The sequence below is a fragment of the Channa argus genome, chromosome 8 (genome assembly GCF_033026475.1).
Source record: "Channa argus isolate prfri chromosome 8, Channa argus male v1.0, whole genome shotgun sequence".
NCBI classification, from domain to species: Eukaryota; Metazoa; Chordata; class Actinopteri; order Anabantiformes; family Channidae; genus Channa; species Channa argus.
Genome location: NC_090204.1, coordinates 13,791,487 through 13,807,436, shown reverse-complemented (window position 1 = coordinate 13,807,436; position 15,950 = coordinate 13,791,487).

Sequence of the window (15,950 nt, the reverse complement as noted above, 5' to 3'; positions counted from 1 at the left end):
CACTGATTTCTATTAAATGTAAATCACTGAGGACACGAGATAACATGATGTGTTATAACACATTTGACACATAGAAGATAGAAAATGGAGCAAAATCTTTGGCACACGCTCCTGAACTGCACACATCTGTGTTATTCTTTGTTGCTGGTAGGCGTGAAACAACAACATGAAGCAGGGCGGCAGTCAGCTTCACCAGTATATTTTGCAGATGGTTAAACTCTGAATAATGAAGGGAACTAATCGTTTTTCCTTCTATTTTTGAAAGGATGAGATGACATGTTCTGTGATGAGGAAGTTATGAAATGCTTTACCTTAACCAGAATATATGGATTTATTGTTATGTAAACACTGTTAGAGCTAATTAAAGACAACTTCTCTGAGTTGATGAAAACACGTAATTTTAATTATTTTGAATTTAGAAGTACTTTTACTAGTAGTTTATTCAGCTCATTTTGTCTTCAGTTCACATGTTAAATACGTTCTGATTTCATGTGACTTTGAAATGTTTGGTGAGATGTGTGGAAATTGCACAACAAGTGAAGAGAGATCAGAATTAGTCAGGATCTGTGGAGGCACATCAGAGTCTTCAGGGGCAGCAGAGGCAGAGCTACTTGTATGGGTGCTAACTCCTGTCATGTTGGCATCAAGTGGACACCAGTTTTCACAGTAAGTAGTTTTAATGTTCAATTAATCTTTAAGGAAAACAACGAATAAACTTCCACTGTTAAATATAATAATGTGATGTTAACACATCTTGATATTGTGACCTGTACGAGCTTAGAGAGGATGAATATTAACTTATATATCAGTCAAAGTTGCCAGTATGCCACCTTCTTCAAATCATAACTTGTTGTATTAGACTCAGAAATATAGATAAGTTACAAATTAATGAATGTGCTACAATATTTATCATTGTAATTTTAGAAACTATCTGATTACATCAATGTCTTACACAATGTACTACAGAGCACATTACATTTATATAAGGTATTGCTACAAGAACAAGAGACAGCACTGTCGGTCGTTTCAAATTGTATAAGTTCTTTTAAATATATGCTTTTATTTTATTTTTATTTATTCATCATAATATTATTCTATTTTTTGAAGGTGTAAATTCCTTACCGGTTAATGTGATTCCAGCAAGCAGTAACATAAGCAATCAGCTCAAACCAACAAAGGTCCACTTTTTAAATTCTAGATCCCCCAGAATAAAACTGTTTGTCATTGTGAGTGGAAAGGCAAAAGCAGAACAGTGGGATGTGTTCCTGGGACAAAACATTATAATATAAAGTAGACCAGACTTGCAATAATAGGGGTTATTTTTCAGACAGGCGTTGTCTCTTTACAAAGGCTGTGTCAAACACACCACTGTGAGAACAGTGGTCCCATGTGGGGAAAAATACTTTGCACTTCATGTGATACACTTGATGTTGAAAAACAAAATTCTCACAATTAAGGTTAGCCCTGTTAGCATTGCAATTTAATAAAGAGTAGATTGAAATCTTTATTGTCATAATTGAGCACATATACATGTTACAATGAAATGTGTCCCCTGCATTTTACCCATCCCCTTGTGGGGAGCCATGGGCAGCCACAGGCCGCACCCAGGGAGTTTGCACTGAGCTTCTCAATTAAGACCACACCTGGTGCGTGGGTTGAAATTTGAATCATGAGACTTCTGCATCCAAGCCTGATATCCTATCCATTTAACCAGGCAGCTTTATTAAAACCAAAAATTAAGAAATAAGATGTGATGAAAACAAATTGTAAACACTGGAAATATTTAAACAAACTTTGTAAAACTTTCCTCAACTGAGAAAGGGGAGAAAATCATTTTATTTATGTGGCAATGAGTGTTTAAAAAAATACCAAGCTGTGTGTAGTTAGCAGTGTACCAGGACCTCAAAAGAAAATAATTTCAATGACAGATTGTTGAGGCTATTACCAGAGCTTGTATGCCTTGCTATGTCTTATTAACCCTCTAATCGCTCCCTGTGTACATGAGACAGGCGGTTTGCAGGAAATTGCCTGTAGTCACTGTTCTATGTGAAAATAAAGAGGAGTCAATGCTTAAATTAAGTGTCTGCGTGAACCTGACCGAACCTCTGCTCCGATGAAGCTGCTATAGAATTTCTGACTGTGTGAATATACTATCACAGATCATTTGCATTACACTTTACTGTAGTTACACTATATCCATAGAAATGCATAGATGGTGGATGTTTTGAATGTTTATAAGTGCATCATTGGGTTCTCCCACCAAAGCGCAGATCAGCAAAGATTAGGCAAGTGCTACTGCCTTCACTGGATGTATTATGTATTTTAGTTGGATGTATAATATGCTCAATGCTGATTAAAAAAAATAATTTGAAGTATGTAGGAGTTTTAAGCATCCGTGCCCTATAATGTTTTTGAAATGTTGCTTGTTTTAAAAGAAATAGGCTGATACACTGCTCAGCCACGACATGAAAAAATTCTGGTAGTTTTCTGAACATGGATCAGCATGGCCAGATCCCTGTTCACGACATCAATAAAACCTCCAGATGTGTTTTAGGTTGTAGCTGATCAGCATTCGTTTTCCATAAAAATAATATATTTCCTTAAAAAAAAGTTTTTGAATACACCTTAAACGTAGTTGCCGGCTATGTCCTCTCACCAGAAATGTGCAGGTACAGTAAATTAATTACCAAAACGGAACATTGTCAAATGTATTTATTTATCCCTTTAATTATTATTAAATATATTTAATTAATTTTCACACATTAATGACAAAAGAATTACATTTTTAGATTTCATCTACTGTACTACTGCTGTATTAATGCTATCCCAAATCATCCTGTGCTTAGCTTTTTGCATATGATTTATTACCTATTCCTTGCAAAGCATTTTTTTCTACTGGTGCATGTGGGCTTTTTTTAGAACCTAAACATAAAAAGATTGCTCCTACTACATGAAATAAAAATAACTGTTGTGTATATTAATGTTGCCTTTAAATGATAACATAGTAACAGCAGTAAGCTGCAAAATGTTTCATGGCATCAATTAAACTCTCTTCAGATATACATTGGTTGGTCCTTCAGTTTCATCAATGTCACAACCATACAATTAACCTATAGATGGCAGGATTGTATAATTTTGGACTTTTAAATTCCTTTTATAAGTTAATGCATCTGAAGACTTTTGCCCACTGGATGGCAGCATTTTCCAACTAAAACAGATTTTTTTTCTCGCTTGACTTGAAGCTCTGAGGCAGGCCTTGTTCTTGCTACTGCCACCTAAAGAGCATCATGGGAAACCAAAGCCACAGTGCTCTGTATGATCAGAGGGCCAGAATAATCCCTCACTATTAACATGTCATAACACAACAACTTCCTTGTTTGATAAATGATGCGTATGATGAATATGAGTAAAGTGGATTTGTCAGCTCATCTTATTCATGGTGTTCTTACTCCAGGATGACACAGTCCCCACAAAGAAAGAACCGGTTGTGTGTAAACACCACAGCACCATCTGTTAAGGTTTTGGGACATGGTTTAGCTGGTTAAGCTGTTGATTTGAACACCGATCATCAGAAATGATTCAGACCACACAGACGTCACTGATTTCCCATCAAAAGATCTCGCTCAATTTAACGGTCTACCTCATGTGTCAGTTACACATCAACATGCTGACACAGTGTCTGGGAAAGCTTAAGAAAAGACAATGGATGTAAAAGGAGTGATCGTAGTGGATTTTAACTTGTACAGTTGAGTACAAAAAGTTGCATCTTCCTACTTTGAAAACATTAGTTTTCATTAACATAATGTTTAATGCACATTCAGCTAGTACAAATGTAGTACAAATTAATCACCAAAAGTAACAAAGTGCGTCATGGATTGTACAAAAAAGTTATAATAAAGTAAAGAAAACTAGATCATTGCATTATATATTTTAATATGTAAAATCAATTGTCTACCTTTTGTATTTTTTTTATCAAAATATAGTAGTTCAAAATGATAAATCAGTCGTGGTGTTTTTTTTTTTTTGGTATGAATTTGTTACATAAAATGTATCTGCTTAAATAAAAATGTGTTTTGGAATCAATGAGACTAAAATAAAATATATGCCCGAGGGTTAACAACTGACATATGAGCACACAAATATGGGCATGCCCGTGCGCGCGCACACACACACACACACACACACACACACACACACACACACACACACACACACACACACACACACACACACACACACACACACTCTTCTTTCTCTAAAGTTTAGGAAGATCTATTGTTCTGATTAGATACACATAGAGTCAGAGGTCACTGGGTTACAAGTTAACTCGTAGGTGCAGAGAACCACAGCCCTCTGGAGCACTGTTAACTAAAAAAAAAAAAAAGGGAAAACAAAACACAAGTGTCCTCCAGGAGCCCTGCTACTCTTCTGTGAATCCTTTCTCCAGGGCTGAGACACTGACAAAGCCAAACAAACAGTCCACTGTAAGCAACTTTTCCAGCCCAGTGGGCCTGGCCACATTTGTCCATAGACAGAGACAAGGGCTGGGGGGGGACACAGATGTTAACACCTTGAATACGTCGAACTAAACCCACTGTGCATGACAGGTCAGGGGTCACCAGACCTGAGCAGAGCATGAGGGGAGGTGATTAAAGAACTCAGAAAGAGCCTGAAAGATTTCAACTACGAAATAGCAAAATGCATACAACTCTCAAGGCGTTTATCAGAAAAAGCGGTCCAAAAAAATTTGTGTAGGTGTATGAATGTACACTTGCTTTTCATTCCAAATTCTCCTTAATCAATAATATCAGTGATGTTTAAGATACTGTTTTAAAAAAGCATCACCTGTCAAACACCATGTTTTTAGTTAAACTGCTGTGCTGAATAAACTAAAAGATTCACACTAATTATTTCTGTTATTTCTTTAAAGCACTTTGGGAATGACGGTTTTTTACTAGCCAAATGTAAAATTGCCTCAGCGATATTAATAAAAAACATAATTCATGCTTCTAGCATAGCTTTGAAATAGATGTCAGCATTCACTACGATTCCAGGTGACACATACAGACTCTGCCCTTGCATTTTGTAGGGAGCTGACATGGTGCTCTTATGAAACATTTCCATGTACAAACAATAGGGACAGCTTGTTGTTGAAGGAACTGCCTTATCTGAAAGTGAATGTATATTTCATATTTCTGTCTTAACATTTTAAAAGCATAAAATGTCAGAAGACCTTCAGCAGTGGAGCTGTGAGTTTTATGATGCAAATCTGTCAGACATAAAGGCCAGGTTTTGAAACGCAGGCCTTGGCCGCATTAATTGAATTACCTCTTCTGAACTGCAGACAGGAGTTGCATAAAGAATGGCGTCAGAGAGAAATAAGAAAAGGCAGTGACCGTGGCCAATGTTCCCACTTTGTGTCTTTAGACATGCGCAGAGTGAGAAGTGATGCCGTGAAATGCAAAAAAAAGTTTCTGATTGAAAAAGGTGCTAAATGCTTTGTCCATACTTTACTTAGAACCAAACAGACAGTGAGAAGGAGGCAGAGAAAGTAGGTATGTATGTATGAATGTAGGACTGCTAATTCACCAATTACTACCACTAATTGGTGCCTCCTGAGGAGAGGTTAAGGGAACGAGTCAGTGCCTCCCCGGGTGCTTCTGACTGGTTTTTGGCCACCGTGTCATCCATCCTGGACCCTAATCGAGTTATCATATCAACAAATCTCCCATCAGGGGCCCCATGGTTGACACTCCCAAAAAGACACCCAGAGGGGGACAACAAATTTCTAACAGCAGGATGTAGGAGGAAGTGTCCGGCCTGCCAGGCGGCCGTGAAAACTACCTACAGCTCGTCGTCAAACTCTCCCCTGGAACGACACTCAAAGTGAACACTCCAGCTCGAGCCCTGCAGTTCTGGACATTCCCGGAAAATAGGCGTGAGAACCAGGGGACGCAGAATGCACATTATTTAAGTCTACAAACAATAGTAGAGGGGGAACACAATGTGGCATCTTGCAGAGTTTGGAGTGGACTGCGGTGACTGCAGACCCCCTGTGGTAGTGTGAGAGGACAGAAGGTCAGGGTTTAAGAGGCACGGCGGCCTTGTCTACGGAGAGGGTTAATGTACTGTTAATCTGAGGTCAGAGATGTCCCTTCACCCTCATATATCACCACTGACAGCAACCACCAGTGATTATTACCGGCACCAATTTTCTCTGCCACAATCATTGAACATTGGTGCAATATAGTTACAGTAGATGGCTGCATGTGTGTGTGTGTGTGTGACAACAGCACTTTCTCCATTCTGCAGTCTCTTTCATCTGTGTCCAGAACTGAAAGGGACCAATAAACCTTCAATTTGAGTGCGTTTGTCACATGAAAGAGATAATTTACAGTATTTTATAAATACGCTGCTATGCCACTTAAACAGCTATATTAACAGCAAAGTTAATCTGAAGACTGAATTATTCTACACAAATATATGGCAAACAGATGGTTGTTGCTTAAGACTGCTAAACAGTTATATGTCTTTTTAATTTCATTGCAGACCAGCAAACAAATCAATGTACATTTTATTTTGTGTTTTTTGGTTGCTTGCTATCTTTAAGAAAAAGTGTGCACACAGTGTTATACAGCCACGTGGGCAATATTAATGCAGTAGGCAGAATTCATATACTGTTGAATGCTGAAAGATCATATAACACACTGGTTATCTCGCTACTGATGGTAAAGCTTGGTTAAAATAGTGACAAAGATTATATCATCAGCTTTGTTTTTTGTAATATCACTATTTCCTTGCAGTTCAGTTACAAAGTGCTTTCCAAACAAAATTAATGATAACCAAAATAGGTTTGTGTTGCACTACAATACAGTAACACAAATTACTCTATTAATCCAGTAATCAATGTCAACAAAAAGTAGAAGATAAAATGTTCAGTAACTCTAGTTTCATAATGCATAGTTGGTTGACACTCAACAGGACAGTCGCATAAGCAGAGGTGTGTGTTTTTCTTTGAATTGCTGACGGTGCATGAAGGCATGAGAGCAAGCATTCCCTGGATGCACAGGGGTGTCAAGATAAGGCGATAGGGGTGGCATCTGGCTCAGCAGAGATCCAAATGTTTGACATGCTCTTTCACCATCTTGTTGTCTCCAAAAGCATACATATGCACACATACACAGCCACACACTTACCTGTACACACACGTACACAAACCATCTTGTGACTCATGCCTGCATCAACAACTGATGAGATGTCATCAAAAGGTTTTTGTTGTGAGTCTGAAATAAGATTTTTATCGTTCTAAAGTGCTGAGATGTGGCCTTGTTAATTTCAGAGAGGAGCCTCTGACCTGTCTGGCTTGTCATTACCTCTAATGGGCCCATTAATCGAATTACTTAGTCATCAAAAAGTGGAGAGTGTGCTGAATTAGTCTCCCCACTCCTCTACCTCTCATTCTTAAGGGTGTCCTTAGTAGCCAGTTGGCTAGTTTCCATTGTATGTAGCTTTGTCTCCATGGGCCTCCGAGAGTGGAAGAGGGAGACAGGGCAAGGCAGGTATGGAGCAGCCCAGAAGGGAGCTAACCTTTGCCCCTGTTCTGGAGAGCGACTCGGTTCTATCTAGAAACACAATTATCCCAGTATACAACCCTCGGTGGCTGCCTGCTGCTACCCACAATAAAATCCTTTGCTAGGGTCTCTCTGGGCAGAAAGGCCCCCTGGAGCGCTGACTCCCATCCAGGGGCTTTCTCCCCTCTCTACCTCTGGCCCTTATTTAGAAAGATAGGAAAAACTCAATAACAGAGAAGATTTAAGGAAACAATGGTCTTTAGAGGCCATCTTAACCCGCGACAAACAGTGTCAACATCTGTGGGGAGTGGATAGATGGATAGACACTGTGTCCGCCATGGACAGAAAGGATCCTTTCCTTGTGGGCAGTCACACTGAAAAGGCTACAGTGTTGTTTTGTTGTGTACGAGAGGGATTTGGTTCCCGTCTCTTTTCAGCTGCAGTTGAACTGCACTGTGGTGTCGGCGAAGCGATTTTGTCTCGCTGGAGAGCCAGGGCAAAAGATGAAGCAAAGCCTTGAGAGCAGGGCCTTTCTTTACATGGCCCACTCTTTTGGAGGGGTGAAAAAGATTATTGTCGTACACATCGAGTGAAAAACGCATCAAAGTCGGCGGGGAGTGTGGCTCAGATTGAGAGAGCGAAGGGTTGGTGTTATGAGGAGGGGATGAACATGGACACATGTGGCGGGTTAGTGTATGTGTGTGTGCGTATGTGGGGTGGCCACACACAAGTCCAGACGCGTGGGAGTGTATTGGATCCTCATGGGCTGTCTGGGAAAGACACTGTCCCTCTCTCTTTTTTCTATTTCATTCTCTTTTGAGCGTGTGGTCTCCTCTCATGTGAACACACTACCAGTATAAAGGATCTCTTCATCTCTCTCTTTCAGCTCCCTTTTGCATCGGGATGTTGAAAAGGGTTCATTCACTGGGCCCTGCAGTCTAACTCCCACTCATCCTAATTTATCAGTTAGTGCCAATTGGTCCTAACTGGGAGCTTGTGGGAATCCAGGTGCTTATCATTAATGCTGCTTCGCTGTGGTTTGTGAGGATATGCGAGAGGAACTATGTGTCATGTTCCTGCACGTCTGCAAGGGCTTTGCTAAACCATGCTTCCTCTTTATATACTGCATCCAAACACACACGCCCCCACATGCAATCACATATAGGGAGATAAGCTTCTCTACTCTTTTGTAATGCCATCATGTACAGTAGCACAAAAACCTAAATGTCTTTGTACTGTTAGAGCTTAAATGTCACTCCATATTCATCCATGGGTTTCATACTTCTGTTTTCTCCCCATGGCAGTTGTTTTTGGTCAGATGATAATGATAATATTGTGAGATCATTAAATGCTTTCAAGTATATAGTTTCATGTCATAATGCAAAAACACCATCAAAAGACATCAAAGAAAATGGGCTAATGACAAACAAAGACTATATTTGTATCTTCTGAGGTCTAATTCTTCCAGACAAAAAACCCACATCCCGAAAACTCACTGCCTCCCCAAATGCATAACCCTGGTTGGACTTCCTGTACGAAGTTTTAGAAGTGACACAGCCACATTCATGCTGAGATCAAAGCAGAAGTTCCATGGGTGTCTGAGCAGCAAGAGATGGCTTATGTTTGGTTTGTACAGTCAGCATCTGTACTGTCAGAAGCACAGAGTAACTTTGAACAGCAATTCAAATGACAAATTTCATGGATGTTATAATGAATCAAATATAGCGACAGTAATTGTCTTACTGAGCAGAGGAATATGTTACCACCCAAAAGGGAGGTATACCCCAGCTGCCCTCTCCTTTTACCCTTTCTTTTTTTTGATCTTGAAGAGAACTCTCGATGTTAATTACCAATCTCTATCTATTGTTCTTCAGACAAAACAAGCAAAATTAAGAGAGAACATGGCCACAGAAACAAGATGGCAAACCTCAAGAACATGCAACACCAGTGCTGTCTATTGATGAATGAGAGATAACAGTCTGAAAACCTGATGCACAAAGATGCAGCAATTTACCTCATTATTGCCGAAGCACATTATTATTCAAACATATTATTATTACTTGTTCACTGTTTCAAGATGTAGCTTAGTAAATCCTTGTCCATTAAGAAATGAACTCCACATTAATACAAACATGTAAAAAAAGTGTGCAACAGTTTCCAAATAAAACCTTATTTTTATAATAATATTATATAAGGTGTAGCATTAGTCATTAGGTTGCATGCATGTTTCTCATTGCAGTTATCAAGTTTAAAAGAATGCTGCTTCATTTAGCTTTCTTTGCTTACACTGAAAAAACATCAGGCCACTGGCACTTGAGAGGAGGAGAAAGGGAACATGTCATACTCTTTCACACACATAAAATAACACACTTAACACAGGACATCCCATTTCCTGTTGCATGGGTGATAAGAAGATGGACACTTCAAAAGTGAAAGGCTTGCAATAGAAAACACTTTCTGTGTGGATTCTCATCCTCCTAAAAAAAAAACTACGGGGGAGTTGGGTGAATGCCAGCGGCAAGCATCTTTAGCTTATCAGTGAACCAATTCATAATGTTCATTAGCAGACCTGGGGAGAGAGCGGAGGACAAGAATGGAGGATAACCTTTGTTCCATAACCCCTGTGCCAAGAGAGGTCCAGTGACATTAGATATGGCTGACGAGAGGTGAATGTTAGCCCCTGTAATGGAAAGAGAGTGCCATAATGGGGGTAGAGAAGAGGAGGAGAAGTGGGGCTCTCCACACTGATAATCTCTTGTATTCCTTCCCCTATGGTGCTCCTTATTTCCAGCACCCTGCACCCTTTCCTTTTCCTTGTTGGTTAAGCTACTTATTGCCAAATTACAATTATTGCATGTGGAGTTTGGCTCCACTCCCCCACACACGTGCACACACACACATACACACACACACACACACACACACGCACACACACACATACCTCCTACTTTATCACAGTGTCGAGTTGAATAGAGGTGCCCCAAATACACTTCACATGATTGTGTCATGAAACTCTGTAAAGTATGTTTCATTAAAGTGATTCACTTGGATTTTGTTCATCACCTGGTTTAAAGAATAAGGAGATTACCAAAAGGGAAAAAGAAAATAAATCCTTTTTTGTATAACACAGCAACAATCCCCTCCCACTTTATTATCCAGGAAATGTAGTGTGTGGAAGTCTGTGTAGCCTACCACAGCATGGGTAAAAACATGGTTTATCCTTATGCTAATGTAATACACACGGGTTTTTGAAAAAAAAAAAAGGAAAAAAGGGCAATAAAAGGTCACTTCCACAACCCAAATTTGGTGGTCGTGGTGACTGGAAACATCAGACTGTAAAGACTGTTTCTAGCGTTGGGAAGAGAAACTATAAACGTGCCAGTTGTTTCTGTGGGTATTTTATATGCCACAACAAATGGTAATTTGAATGCCTGAGCATGATAACCAACCCAATCTCTGCCTCTACTTCCAGGCAAGCAGCTAGCAGCTTAAAGTGTATTCACACAGGCTCAAAAATACACACTGCATCAAACTCAGTTCTAAACCGCAATGAGCCCTCCTGTTAGGGCTGACCTTAATGAGGCAGGCAGTGTGTATGTGCATGTGTACTCATGCAGAGTCTAACACCTGGACCATCTGCTAACTATAAAGCACTATTGCTGTCAGGGACTATTAAAGTACCTTGCGGGCGGCCATCTTTGTTCCTTCCACTAAATCTCCAGCGAAGCCTCTAAAATCACTTAACAGCCTCCTCCATTAATTGACCTCATACCTCCGACAGGCTTAAAGTGGGTGAACTAATTTGTCCATGCACATTCACAACATCAGAATGCCCTCAAACACACATTAAACTGCAAATATAAACACCCTCAGTTGAGCCAAACACTGCAACATCTTGGTTTCCATATTTGTTTTCTCACAGGAGATGAAGAAAGTGGTTAGCAAGTCTAAATACATGTATGAGGGAGACTGTATGAAGATGTGTGGGGTTGATTATCTGGCTCAGCATCAGGACTGGGAGGATTTTCTCACACTTAGTGTTGTGCGGGTGCAGTGAGAGGCCTTTATCATTGAGAGTAGGCTGGGTTCCTGCCTCAACCACCACTGTCAAACTCATTTGTTAACCAAGTAAAATGACGTGAAATTTTCTAGATTGCCTCTGTGCAGAGGCATGCAGACAACTAACGGTGAACAGCATCTCTTTTATCATTGGTGAGATTAAACATAAAGTCCTATGATCACACAGTGGATACATGGGTACTGCCAACTAACTCAGCAGGGACAACATAGGAAAATTATGGAAAATATGGGCGTGAGTCTGTTATCACAAGATGTCAAATGGTTATTATGAACAGTTTTAAGAATAACAAACAGTAATTACGCAAGATAATTTATTCAAAACCCTACCATAAACTATTTACATGAATGTTGACAGCAAGCATGTAGGCTAAACTGAGCAAAACATTGGGCAGGGGTGTTTGGAGTCAGGGCTTCACACTATCAAAAAAAGAGTAGTGCCTTCTTTTTAATAGAGGAGCATTAAAGGTGAAACACTTCATGTAAGTTACTAGGACTGCTAGAGTTTCATGCTGCACAAGGATCTAAAAGTTTAAAATAAGCAACATAACAGAATCTCAGAGAGTTAAACCATGCAGCTCTACTAAAGTCTGATGATGAAGATGCACACAGGGCAAGGCTTTGTGAACCACAGACAAAACCACAGACATTTGTGGTTATTATGGAAAAGGTGTATATATGTTTTATAATTAACTCTGAAGGGGTTGTAAGGTAACAATGTAATAGATCTTAACCCACAAAAGCCTACAATAAATGTTACAGGAACATCAGAACCTCAGAAAGAGTAAAAGTATACATTCTGTAGCATATGTAAATACTTGCTATATTTAGGGGTTAAACATGGGAAATTAGGACACACCATTTGAGGGAAAACATAGGAAATGAATAAAAAAAAACACAGTGAAAATAATTTTCTGTTGTTGCCTGACCCTTGACCTTCTGTAAAATGTGGTAAACCCTGTCCACCTGGCTCTCTATTAGAGAAACACAAACACTGAGAATTATTAGCAAATGTTATTTGACTCAGATCTGCACAGCAGCTTGGCTGGGTGCACGCCATCCACATGTACATGTCAGCATGAGGGAGATTTATTGCCTCTGAGCCACTGGCCTGTTTAGCCTGAGAGTGAGAGGCTGATTGACTGAGTATGTGCTGGGATGGAGAGTGTGTACATGTGTATGGTAGCTTATGTGTGTGTATGTCTGCATGCATACAGGTGTTTGTGAGAGTGAATATGTGTATAAAGGAGTACACGTCTGTGGTGACGTGATGTCTGTATAAGCACTTACCTGAAAAATGAATTCTCATCAAATGTGTGCATTCCACTGTGTGTATGCGTGACATTGTATGTACTTTGTGTTGTCTTGGAAGCCAGGCAGAAGGGGTTACTGTGGTGTACTGGGCTGGAGGAGAGTTAACAGCTCATTAACACCAATTCATTATGGGCCACTTCTCCCTCCCTTCCCAGTGTTCAGCATTAGGACACAAGCAGCCGGCCACGTTCACACACAGTGTGAATCACAGAAGCCAGACTCTCAAGCAAAGACGGGAGCTGAGCCAGGTCTCCTGGTGAGAAAGACTACCTGTGTGTTTGTGTTTTTTTAAGGCCATGTGCAAGGGCACTGTTAGAAACCCGGGTCCTCCAGAGAGCAGCATATTTTCAACACTTGAGGATAAAAGGCTGAAAGGCTGATTAGTCCAGCAGACCAGAAGGTTGCTTTAGGCACAAGACTGAAAATGCTATTCATTTAGGAGACAGGTTTGCCCTATGAAGAATGGATAAAGAAACATTATATGTAGATACTGACACATCATATTGAACATGTAAAGAATAATATAAAATGTGGCTAAATATACATACAAACTCTGAACTAAAGATATTGTGGATCTTCTGTGTATTTGTAAGTCACCAGTCTGGCTCTTGATATTTCTAACCTCTCAGCACCTTTATTTATAACACAAGAACTTCCGTACAGGGAAGGAGAGATGCAAAGCCCCCTAATATTATATCTTTCAATGACATGTTATTTAACACTTTCGATACCATCAACTAATACAACTTTAAAGTTGTGACCAATAAGATCTTTCTTTCTTTAAATCTTCAATATCAGGTGGAACCACTGCTGTGTGGGAGCATGGCAAGGGAAGTTCAAAGGTCAGGCCTTATTGCCCTCAGGCAGTACTGCTTTTTGCAGAATAACTAAATTTATTCACTTTTTACTCTCAATGCACAGGGGACTTTGCATCACTGTCAGATGTGCTAAATTTTAGGACATCCTTGAGTTACGGAAATGGCACCCAGTGCTTCTCTTGAGGACACCTACTATCATCTGCTCCTGCCTCAAAAGCTGCCTATTGTGGAGAAAGTGAAGAAGAAAGGGACACAATCCTCTTATTATCAGGCAAATAAATAGCAGCACATGGACTTGTGGCTCCTTCCTTTTCCTTTTCTAGCTTCTTTATATTTGGCTTTGGATACAATAGCAAAATGTATTTAGACTTTAGCAGAAGGATTGATTAAGTGGGGGATCGTTGCCTCCTCGGGATTTTGTTTTGAAGGCTCAATTTCTCTGACCTGCAAGGCCATAAAACCTATTTTCCATTACGTCTCTTTAAAGTGGTGCCTGCGAGTGAAGAGATGGAGGGACGGTGAGAGAAAGAAAAATTGGCTTCTGGATACCATTTACACCACTCACATGTCAATGCAAATAAGGTGACTTGGCTGCTCATCACTTTGTTTGCCACCAAACACAGAACAACAAGAAACTTCTTTGTATCTTAGGCTGTCCAAAGAATGTGTTTTTGCTCATATATCTCTTCTCCTTCTTAATTACAATAAATTGGTGCCATAATAGGATTGTCTACTACCAAGGACTGACAGCTTAAAAGAAACGCTTTCCAGTTAAAATGTGCCTTTGAGGGCCGATTTTCCAGAGCTTTCTTGCTTCACTTTAAAGCTCCATCCAATTCAGCAGCCCTTTCAGTGTAGCTGGGATACAAATCCATGCCACCGCAGCTATCACAGGCCCAGAATGAGCATAAAAAAGCTGCATTACATCTTGCTTCGTTCTTAAAGGTTCTCTTTGGCTTCTCATGTGCAGGGGCCCTCTATAGCGCAAAGTGGCCCACTTTGGTCTGCCAAGTGTCTGTGTTACTGGGATTCGTCATAGGGAAGTCAAAGAATTGCTAAGAAGACAATGCTAGCGGCCACCATTTCTCCGTAGCTCAGGCACTCTATCTTATTTCAGAAACCCCATTGTCAAGCTGCAGCCTGCCAAAATGCAAACCCTAGGCCAGCTACCAATCAGTTGTCTGCAGAGGTGATTCTCTTTTCAGTATCTATTGTGCTTTCAAGGTTCTCTTCTATTACTCCATCTCTCCCTCCTATTTATTTTTCTGTTGCAGCTGACAGTTTGACAGATTCCAGAACTGCTGGTGTTTTAGCCAGCGTGTCCTGGAGGCAGTGGCAGCGGATGCAAGTGATAACCATCCCCAGCCAAGGGCTACTGCTGTGCTTTCAATCCCTTTGTTGGTGATTTCAAGGCACGCTCACGCCAGCGCAAACCGTCCGCCCTCCCAGAGCCTCTCTACAAAAGGGACACATTTTGTAACCTTTCGCTCAGATGTTCCTGCTCTTTTGTTAAAGAAGAGGGAAAAGAATATTTTTTAGGTGATGCGATGAGCAAACCTGCTGATAATTTCAACTGCTTTAGAGAAAGACTGGGTCAAAGCAGAGACAGATGTAGGAAAGGGGAGATAATAGACCGTACTAAAGCTGCCCTGTGGTCCTTCCTTGTGCCACCCACACAAGTAGTCCTTACATTTTTATATCTATCATATCTTTAACATTTAAAACAACTAGAAAAGAACAGGTACGTTTAGAAGACACCTTAAGTACCATTTTGACAAACTTTCTCATCAATAAATTCAACTATCTTAAACAAATCATCGTATTTACTTATTACAATAACAATAAACTGAAAGTTTTAATTTAGACCATGTTATTTTCTCTAATGTGCTGAATATTACATTCAATTACTTTCCTACAACTGAAAATGCTTCTATAAGGGGCCTAATTTTCCAATGTTATTTAAGAGACTTTACAGTGCTGTTGGCATTATCTGCTAGATGCATAGAGAAACAAAACTCATATGACAAATGTTTCGCATTATGTCCCTCTACCTTAGGGCCTGTACAAAAACAAGGAGTATTTTGGAGAGCAAGTTCCCAGCACCTCATTCACCTTTCTTCACCTCTCAGGTCTGAGCAAACAGGGAGGCCCGGTGGCTGCACTGCTCTCC